Consider the following 10404-nt stretch of genomic DNA (forward strand, 5'->3'; position numbering starts at 1 on the left):
CCGCGTGATAATCGCATTGTGCGTTTGCATCGTACCATTTGGGGTACGGAGGCTGTAGAGGTTTTAAGTAGTAAGGGGAAACAACGTGTGCATCAAATAAATTTTGATACAGCTCCCTATACGATATTGGAATTGGAGTAAATTGAAGCTTCTCCGTGTTTTGTCTTGTGTCGGATCCCTGTTTTGATGATTCTTGTTGGTTAACAGCGACCTTTCTCGGCTGATTCACCGTAATCATTTTTGAATAACCCTTGCTATATGAACTTATGTTGTTGGCCTCATTTTCTTTCTTCTTCACGGTCGACCTTCTGCTACTTTCTCCAGTATCAATCTTTCCGCTTCTGATAGCGTTTTCTATCATTTCACCATTCATAACTATGTCAGAAAAGTTTTTTGTGGCACTTCCTAACATATGTGTGATAAATGGGGCTTTCAATGTGTTAACGAAAATCATTGTCATCTCTCTTTCTAGAAGAAATGACTGAACTTGGATGGCAACCTCCCTCTACCTCTGTGTGTATTGTCTAAAACTTTCACTGGGCTTCTTTTCCATGTTTTGTAGAGTGATTCTATCAGGTACCATGTCGGTTACATGATTGTACTACTTTATGAATGCTTGTGCTAAATCTCTCCATGAATTAATCTTGGTACGGCTCAATTGATTGTACCACTTGGACGCTGCCCCTGTGAGGCTATCCTGGAAACAATGTATTAGCAGTTGGTCGTTATTAACATACCCAGTCATCCGTCTACAAAACATGGTAATATGAGCTTCAGGGGCACTAGTTCCATTGTACTTCTCAAACTCTGGCATTTTGAACTTGTGAGGGAGTACTAAATCTGGAACCAAGCTCAATTCTTTAGCATCAATCTCATGGTAGCTCTCAGTACTTTCCATCGCTCTAAAATTTTCTTCCAGCCATTTATACTTTTCTTCTAGCTGTTTTGGCAATTCATCCTTCATTTTTTATTTTCCAGCTGTTTCATCGAAGTCAGGGATAGCAGGATTAACAAGGTTGTCTCCAGGGTTAGAGCCTAATCCAACTTGAAAATTCATTGGTATTGAAACACCGGCCTGAAATTTTGAGGCTTGATGGTAACAGAGGATTTGTGCGGATATACCTCAACATGCTGAGGAGTAAAGCCTGGAGGATAAACAGGTCCCTCACTGTCTCCTTCTTCAACATTGAGCACAGAGCCCTTTCTTTTATCAACTTCTCTAGTCAACAACTGAGTTAACTGAGTCATCATTTCCCCTGAGATTCCATCATTTTGTCCATCATATTCTACTGAATCTTCTCGAGCTACTCTTTCATTTGTTGTTGAAGCTGATCCTACATTTCTTTTTGGAACTGTTCTAGCCTTTCTATCCTTTGGTCTTTGTCTTTAGTTTTTGCTCGAGTACCGTAGCGGTGTTTGGTAGGATGGTTGGTTTCCAGATTAACTGAGGAATGATTAATATCAATTAGAATCTTTTAATATTTTTAATGCATATGAAGCAATGCAATGCATGAAATGAATGCAAAAAAGGCGTCAATTTTGATTTAATTCCATTTAGGAAAACTTTACTAGAAAATAAATTTCTTTACATAAACTGAATTACAAATAAGGCTTTGCCCTACTACTCAAAACTCTAATCTTTCTAAGTAACAAAGCTAACTCTTGCCCCCGATCTAGACCACATCTTCCCCCATAATATGATCTCTGCTCCTAACTTGATTCTGAAAGTAGTGAAACTGTTCATTATTACGACTTTCATTTGCTTCCAAGTACTCGATCCGGATCTCACAATTTTGCAATGCCTTTTCTAACTCTTCTATTCTTTTCTTCATTTCCTCAATCTTGCTCAAGCTTGCTTTCAACTCTATTACGGAGTTTCAATTTCGATACTGACGAAGAGATCTTTCCAACTCGGTCACCCTATCCTTTAATTCACCTTTTTCTCTGTGGCTATTTGACAAACTCTTTTCTAAAGCCTCGTTTCGCATTTGCACCTCTTAGAATTTTCGTTCCTATCTATCGGCTTTGTCCTTTTCTTCTCGAATTTCTTCACACCACTGTTCTGAGGTTTTTCCCAGCCCGACAGTTCTCATTGACAGACTCAACTTTTTATAATCTGTCTTCAAACTATCCAACTCTTCCTCAGCCTTATTTTTCTCTTTCCTTAATTTTTCAGTTTCGAGCTTCTGAACGTCTATGTCTAATCTCAAGTTCATTTTTTCTTCCTCCATTTGTTCTATCTTCTTTTCTAGATCCGCATTTCTTCTTTCAAAATCTTGTCTTATGATTTCCAACTCAGAAGGGATGACCCGCAAATGTTCCTCTATTGACTAGCCGTTTTCCTGACTTGTCTTGAGTATATTATCATTGATTCTCCTAACCCACCATTCATTATACTCAAAAGTTGTCATCGGACCCACGGCTAACCTCTTCATCCGGCGAGTGTGTTTCCATGCACTAGATATCTATTGAATCTTTTTTCTATAACCATCATCCCTGTATGAGAATTCACAATTAGCTATTCCTTGGGTCGCAGGTATAAATTGTCTTGACCTATACTGCCTTAGCACTAGCAATGAGACATATCCAACAGCTCCCCAAATTCCAAGCGGAGGAACCCAATAAAAATTACCACATCTATACAGGATCTCATCCGAAAGTAACCAAGGGGCTCTCAATTCGATGTCCTCTTCTTGAAGACTCTGAAGAATTGCCATCCACTTCTCCTCCAAAATGTCGTCTTTCCTCAGTGTGGCTACAATCTCCTTTAGTGGGGAATAATTTTCAGAGAAAACCCGATACAAAACCCTATCAACCTTCCAAAAGTGACTATGAAACCACGCGAGTAGGAGCTGTGCACATCCAATGAATCTACGCTCTCCCGCTTTCCGGCATGCACTCAATGACCTGAAGGTTTCTGCCAAGATTGCCGGAATTGGTGTAACTCTCTTATCAAGCCGGTCGAATAAATCGGTGACTGCTTCATCAACATGTCTTAAAGCTTTGGGGAAGATGACTAAGCCATATATACTCAATGCAAAAACATCTACCTTCTTTCTCACATCTGGGTGCGTTAGAATTGAATCTTTCAAACTCTTCCAGGGAATGCACTTGCTATCTCCCTTTTGCTTGATCTGCGTAGTTACCCACTACTCACTCATCCCCGTTATATTCATCAGCTTCTTCAAAAAGGTTGGCACATTTACCGCTCTCGAGTAGGCTTTGTCTACTTGAAACTTTGAACATCAAAGTAAAGCCATGTATTCTTCTATCGTTGGCACCAAATCGACCTTCCCAAATGTGAAGCAACTGTAAGCAGAATTCCAAGACTGGGCTCGGGCTCGAAACAAGTGCTTGTCTACCTTCACATCAAGCAAATAAGGCAAATCCCCATGATTATTATAAAATAGCTGTCTAGCCTCGTCATTCCACTGATCCCAGATTTCCTTCAATTCTTGCAAATTGTTTTGAGTTACACTAATGCGCGTAAAGTCCCATAATTTTGATACATATCCATCATCCAAACTATCGCCTTTCTCTCGCTGCGTTGTCTCAGACTAAGTTCGGACAACCGCATTATCTTTCACTTTATCAAGAAACCCTTTTTCCATGATAAGCTTTCTATCTAGCAACTGAATATGAACCGACGCCTTTTATAATGAAATGAAATGCCATGTCATGAAATAAAAATAAAACACAAAAAGTCAGTATCATATATAAACATAGAATATAATCAAGAAATAGTAAAACACCTATTCGGATATCTACTAGGGTTCAGTGTAGTTCTACCGAAGGTGGATTCCTAAGGTTCATTATATGAAGTTCGGCTTCTAGGGAAAAGGTACCCAAACCAGCAGATTCCTCGATCTTCACCCATTATAGGCTCATATAGATCAAGTTCGGTTCAGGGGAATACATTTCCCTATGACTATACGGAGATGAGAATCTCACGAAGGCATAGGTACAGATGTATCCCGAAAGTGATCCGCTATCCTATACGAAGGTGAAAACCTCACGAAGGAATAGTTTCTCACTCCCACTTAGAAGGTAAAATAATCTAACACATGTAATGTACAATGCAAAGGAAACAACTAAAGTACTTAGATTAATTAAGTACGGAAATAATGAATGCAAAAGGATCTTGTGAATTTAAAACAAATTTTATTTTTTTCGACCAGAAGACAGAAATTAATCAACTTTGTGGCTTGACTCTCAAAATTTTCTCCCCAATAGAGTCGCCAAGCTGTCGAAACAATTTTTATTTTGGAAAAAAAATAAAAATCAGTTATCGATTTAAAAAAAAAAGAAATTTAGGAGTCGCCACGAATCTTTTATTGATGTGTGATTGGATCAACCAAAAATGGCTTTGGTCTACGAGTTTTAGAAAAAATAGATCCGGGAGTCGGTTACGTACGAAGAAGGATTAGCACCCTCGTAACGCCTAAAAATTGGTACCTAGTTGATTAATTAGTGTCATAATGTCGAGATTTGAAAAATATGATCCTTAGTAAAAACTTAAAAAATGCATTACTTATTAAGACTCTTCTCAATTCGGAGAAAGAAAATGTCACACCTAATGCGTTAGGGCACGATATTCTACTTCCTCAAAAATGAGTTTTCCAAAATACTCATGTAATAAAATTTAAAAGAATATTCATTTGTTTAAGATTTATAAAGAAATCGCGGCTCAATATATTAGGGCACAATTTCTCAAAATTCTAAACATTGAGTATTTCCTTTATTGTTTTTTAGAAAAAAATCTTTATCTTGAGAAATCAACGCATCACATCCAATACGTTAGGACTTGACATGTTGAATTCCCGATAACAAGCTTTTATTTTGTTTGATTAAAGAGCATTCTCGATAATTATATTCAACGAAGAAAATTGGAACCCAATACGTTAGGATTCAATCCTTTCGAAGATCCTAAATACGAGTATTGCCTTTATTTTTCAAAGTTTTCTATTTTCAAGAATTCAAGTAAAAAAAACGGCGTAATGCTACATTTGATGCATGAATAAATGCCGCTTTAACAAATAATGAATACAACAATGATATAGGAATAGTATGAACAGTAAATAAACGAAAATAATATAAATAAGAAAAAATAATCAATGGCATGCAAAATATCAAATAAATGAGAAAAATAAAAAAACATTCTTTTAAAATATAAATGAAAACAAAAATAAATAAATGAGTGAAAGGAATAAAAATAAAAAATATAAAGAATATAAGGTGTGCATATAATATATACATTGAAATTATGAAGAATAAAAGACATGCATATGGATTTATATATAAGAATATGGATTAAAACATTTAAAAAATATATAATGCATTTATGAAAATAAAGAAAAATATATAAATATTTATATATATAAATTATAAAATATGTATTAAAAATATAAGTATATATATGTACATATATAAGTTATAAAATAAATATATATATTATGAAAATAATGATTACATATATAAGTTAAAAAATAGAAATAATAATTTTATTTTTGAAATTAGTTACTTCTCTAAAAAATAACAAAAAGGACTAATTTGAATTGGAGATAGAAATTTGGGGCAAATCCAAAAATAAATGCAGACTAAGGGACCATATTGAACATGCGAATAACATAGAGGGGCTGGAAAGGAAATTCTCCCTTCTCCTCTAAAACGACGTCTTTCAAGTAGGACTAAATTGAAATCAAAAATAAATTAAAGGGGTAAATTTTAAAAATAAAAAAGAACTCAATTTCAAGAACATTAAAAGGCAGAGGGACCAAAAGCGCAATTTACCCCTTCGCATAAAAACACGCGGATCCTAATAAGGGTCGGGTCAGTTTCAAGTCGGCCTCCCTAAAACGACGCCGTTTTGGCACCTTGGGAGGCCTAATGAAACGACGCTGTTTCATTAGGCTATTTAAGCCAAAAACAACTCAAAAAATTCATTTATTCATTTCCTTTAAAAAAAACCCAAAAACCTGTCAACCCTCTCCCTTTGTCTCCGGGCACCGGCCTAAAATCCGATGAAGGGATCGCCGCGCCGACGACGGCACCACCGCATGCGGTGGCTGGAAAAGAAGAATATTTCAGATCCGGACCTTTCAAAACCGCTAAACCCAAATCCAACCCCGAGATTTTCAAAATACTGATGAAAAAGCCCTAAATCTCAAGAAACCTTTCAGTTTCCTACTGTCTATCCTCGGAGACTACTACCTTGGCCGTCCATGGCGATCTGGGTTCAAACAAAGGTTGTTCCTTTCTATCTCCTATTTATTTTATTCGTATATAGATAAAAATAAATAATAATAACTGTAGATTAAAGAAAATAAAAAAACGTAGATGTCAACCTTGGATCGATTTCTGCTCTCCCGGTATTGAACTATCTGTCTTTTTGATGTGAAAATAATCATTTTTTCTTATTGATTTTGAATCCTCTTTTACAATATTTTGAGTTTGCTTTTATAGCAGATAAAAAAAGAAAAAGGCAAGAAATCTCTTCTCGCTGATTTAGCTTCGATTTTCTTGTTATTCTACCAATCTTGTTTCCTTTTTTGTTGTGCAGGTGAAGTTTGGAGATGCGGGCTAGGTGGCTGCGGCTCGAATGCAGAAGGCTAATGTTTACCCTAGAAACCCTAAGGGTTTCTACAACTATTTTGGGCCACATTGTAATTGGGCCACTCGATTTTGTAGTTTTGGGCCTATATGGACTGTTACTTTTGGCCTGTTAAGTGTGCTTTCTTTTTATTATTTGGTTTTAGACCCGGGGCAAAATTCGTGTATTACAACTTCTTTTCCATATTCTGCAGTGTAAATCTGTCAGGTGTCATGTGTGTTACATGGCTGTATTACTTCATGAAAGCCTGTGCCAAGTCCTTCCATGAATGGATTTCGGCACGGCTCAACTGGTTGTACCATTTGGTAGCTGACCCAATCAGACTATCTTGAAAGAAATGAATTAACAATTGATCGTTATTAACGTATCCTATCATTCTTCAGCAGAACATCGTGATGTGAGCTTCAAGACAACTAGTCCCATTATACTTTTCAAATTCTGGAGTCTTAAATTTCGGCAGGAGTACTAGATCTGGGACCAAACTCAGATCCTTGTTGTCAACCCCGCAATGGTAATCAGCATATTCCATTGCTCTGACTTTTTCTTCCAACCACCTGTACCGATCTTCGAGTTGTTTTGGCAGTTCCACCCTTACTTTTTCTATTTCTACCATTTCGTCTAGATCAGGAGCTACAAGATTGGTTGGATTGTCCTCCGAATTGGAACCTGAGCCTTTCGGGTAGTTCATTGGTGCCGATGTACCGGTCTGATATTGTTGGGGTCTAATAGTAACGGGTGCCCCGTGTGGATGCATGTCTGGTTGGGCTTGGACACTTATCGGGGTAAAACTTGGGGGATAGGCAGGGTCTTCATTATCATCCCCAGAGTTGACCACTATGCTTTTCTCTTTTTGAAGCCTTCCAGACAGTAACTACATTAATTGGCTTATCATATTTCTTTGGGATTCTAGCATCTGATCCCTCATGTCTTGTTGAACTTTGCCTAATAGCTCTTGCAGCTACGCTTGCAACTGATCTTGCATATCCTTCTGCATTTGTTCTAATATTTCTAATCTTTGATCCATTTTTTTGGTTTTGCGGCGGATACCGTAGCGATATTTAGTTGGTGGATTTTCATTAGTTTCCAGGGTAACTGTAACAATTTCGATTGATTAGGGTCCTTTTATGAAATTTAATGCATGCAATGAAATGTAATGCAGATGAATGGAATGAATGCAAAAAGAGACGTTGATTCTTATTCAATTCTATTAGAACGACTTTAACCCTAAGGGTTTCTACAACTATTTTGGGCCACATTGTAATTGGGCCACTCGATTTTGTAGTTTTGGGCCTATATGGACTGTTACTTTTGGCCTGTTAAGTGTGCTTTCTTTTTATTATTTGGTTTTAGACCCGGGGCAAAATTCGTGTATTACAACTTCTTTTCCATATTCTGCAGTGTAAATCTGTCAGGTGTCATGTGTGTTACATGGCTGTATTACTTCATGAAAGCCTGTGCCAAGTCCTTCCATGAATGGATTTCGGCACGGCTCAACTGGTTGTACCATTTGGTAGCTGACCCAATCAGACTATCTTGAAAGAAATGAATTAACAATTGATCGTTATTAACGTATCCTATCATTCTTCAGCAGAACATCGTGATGTGAGCTTCAAGACAACTAGTCCCATTATACTTTTCAAATTCTGGAGTCTTAAATTTCGGCAGGAGTACTAGATCTGGGACCAAACTCAGATCCTTGTTGTCAACCCCGCAATGGTAATCAGCATATTCCATTGCTCTGACTTTTTCTTCCAACCACCTGTACCGATCTTCGAGTTGTTTTGGCAGTTCCACCCTTACTTTTTCTATTTCTACCATTTCGTCTAGATCAGGAGCTACAAGATTGGTTGGATTGTCCTCCGAATTGGAACCTGAGCCTTTCGGGTAGTTCATTGGTGCCGATGTACCGGTCTGATATTGTTGGGGTCTAATAGTAACGGGTGCCCCGTGTGGATGCATGTCTGGTTGGGCTTGGACACTTATCGGGGTAAAACTTGGGGGATAGGCAGGGTCTTCATTATCATCCCCAGAGTTGACCACTATGCTTTTCTCTTTTGAAGCCTTCCGACAAAAGAACTACATTAATTGGCTTATCATATTTCTTTGGGATTCTAGCATCTGATCCCTCATGTCTTGTTGAACTTTGCCTAATAGCTCTTGCAGCTACGCTTGCAACTGATCTTGCATATCCTTCTGCATTTGTTCTAATATTTCTAATCTTTGATCCATTTTTTTGGTTTTGCGGCGGATACCGTAGCGATATTTAGTTGGTGGATTTTCATTAGTTTCCAGGGTAACTGTAACAATTTCGATTGATTAGGGTCCTTTTATGAAATTTAATGCATGCAATGAAATGTAATGCAGATGAATGGAATGAATGCAAAAAGAGACGTTGATTCTTATTCAATTCTATTAGAACGACTTTACTAGAAAACAAATCTTGCGAACTCTCCAAAGGGGTGCTTCTTCTATCTCTTTTTTGCTTGATTCGAGCCGCGAACCATTATTCACTCATCCTCGTGATGCTCGTTAGCTTCTTTAAAAAAGTTCGGTGGCTCTCGAATAATCTTTGTCTACTTGAATCCTCGGGCAACGAAGCAAAGTCGTGTACTCTTTCATCAGACTATCACCCTTACCTCGTTATATTTTCTCGGATCATATTCGGACGGCCGCATTGTCTTCCACTTTATCAAGAAATCCATTTTCCATGACAAGCTCACTATTTAGCAACTGAACGTGAATCAACAACTCTTTTCAATGATGGAAATACAATGCAATCATAACCAAAACAAAAGAAAACACGTCAGTACAAAACATAAATAACAAAAAGAACACCTATTTGGATGACCATTAGGGGTTTGACGTGGTTCTACCCAGGGAAGGCTCTTAGGATTCACTATATGCGGTTCCGTTCTAAAGTAAGGGTATCTGAACCGACAGATTCCTCAATCATTACCCATTATAGGCTCATATAGACTGAGTTTAGTTCAAAGGAATACATTTCCCTACGGCCATGCGGAGATGACAATCTCACGAAAACATAGGTACGGATGTATCCCGAAAGCGATTCACTATCCCATGTGGAGGTGAAAACCTTACGAAGGAGTAGTTTCTTACTCCCACTTAAAAGGGGAAAATCGACCAATTTATGCGATGCAATATGCGAAGATATATGAAAAGGCCCATACCAATAAAGCAAACATATTATGACAAAGCCCACAAAAATAACGGATGAAATGAAATGAAAGGATCGTAAATTTTAATTGGACTTTCAATTTTCGACAAAAAGACAGAAAATAATCAATTTGCGGCTCGATTCTCTTATTAAGTCCCCAGTGGTGTCGCCAAGCTGTCGAAACCAATTTTTTTTGGAAAAGCGGTCGACTTTAATTTTGGAAACGAAAACGAACACGAGAGTCGCCACCAATCCTTTTTAATGAGGTGTGATCGGGTCACCTCGAAAAGTAGTTATTTTAATAAACGATTTGATTTATTAAAATAATGATTTTGGTCCACAAAATTCAGAAAGATGGGTTCGGGAGTCGGTTACGTATAAAGAAGGATTAGCACCCTTGTTACGCCCAAAATTGGTACCTAGTCGATTAATTAGTGCCTTAGTGTCGAAAATTGAAAACTTTAAAGAGATTTAAAATATAATCATCCTTTGTTAGTCGAAAAAGAAAATTACGTCCTGTAAGTTAGGACACAATGTCTAAAATTCCTGATACGAGAATGAATGCCGAAAAATTTACATATTTGAAAGATATTCGATTATCTCGATTTTAGAAAAAATC

Source organism: Gossypium raimondii, chromosome 7, assembly GCF_025698545.1.
Source record: "Gossypium raimondii isolate GPD5lz chromosome 7, ASM2569854v1, whole genome shotgun sequence".
Lineage (NCBI taxonomy): Eukaryota > Viridiplantae > Streptophyta > Magnoliopsida > Malvales > Malvaceae > Gossypium > Gossypium raimondii.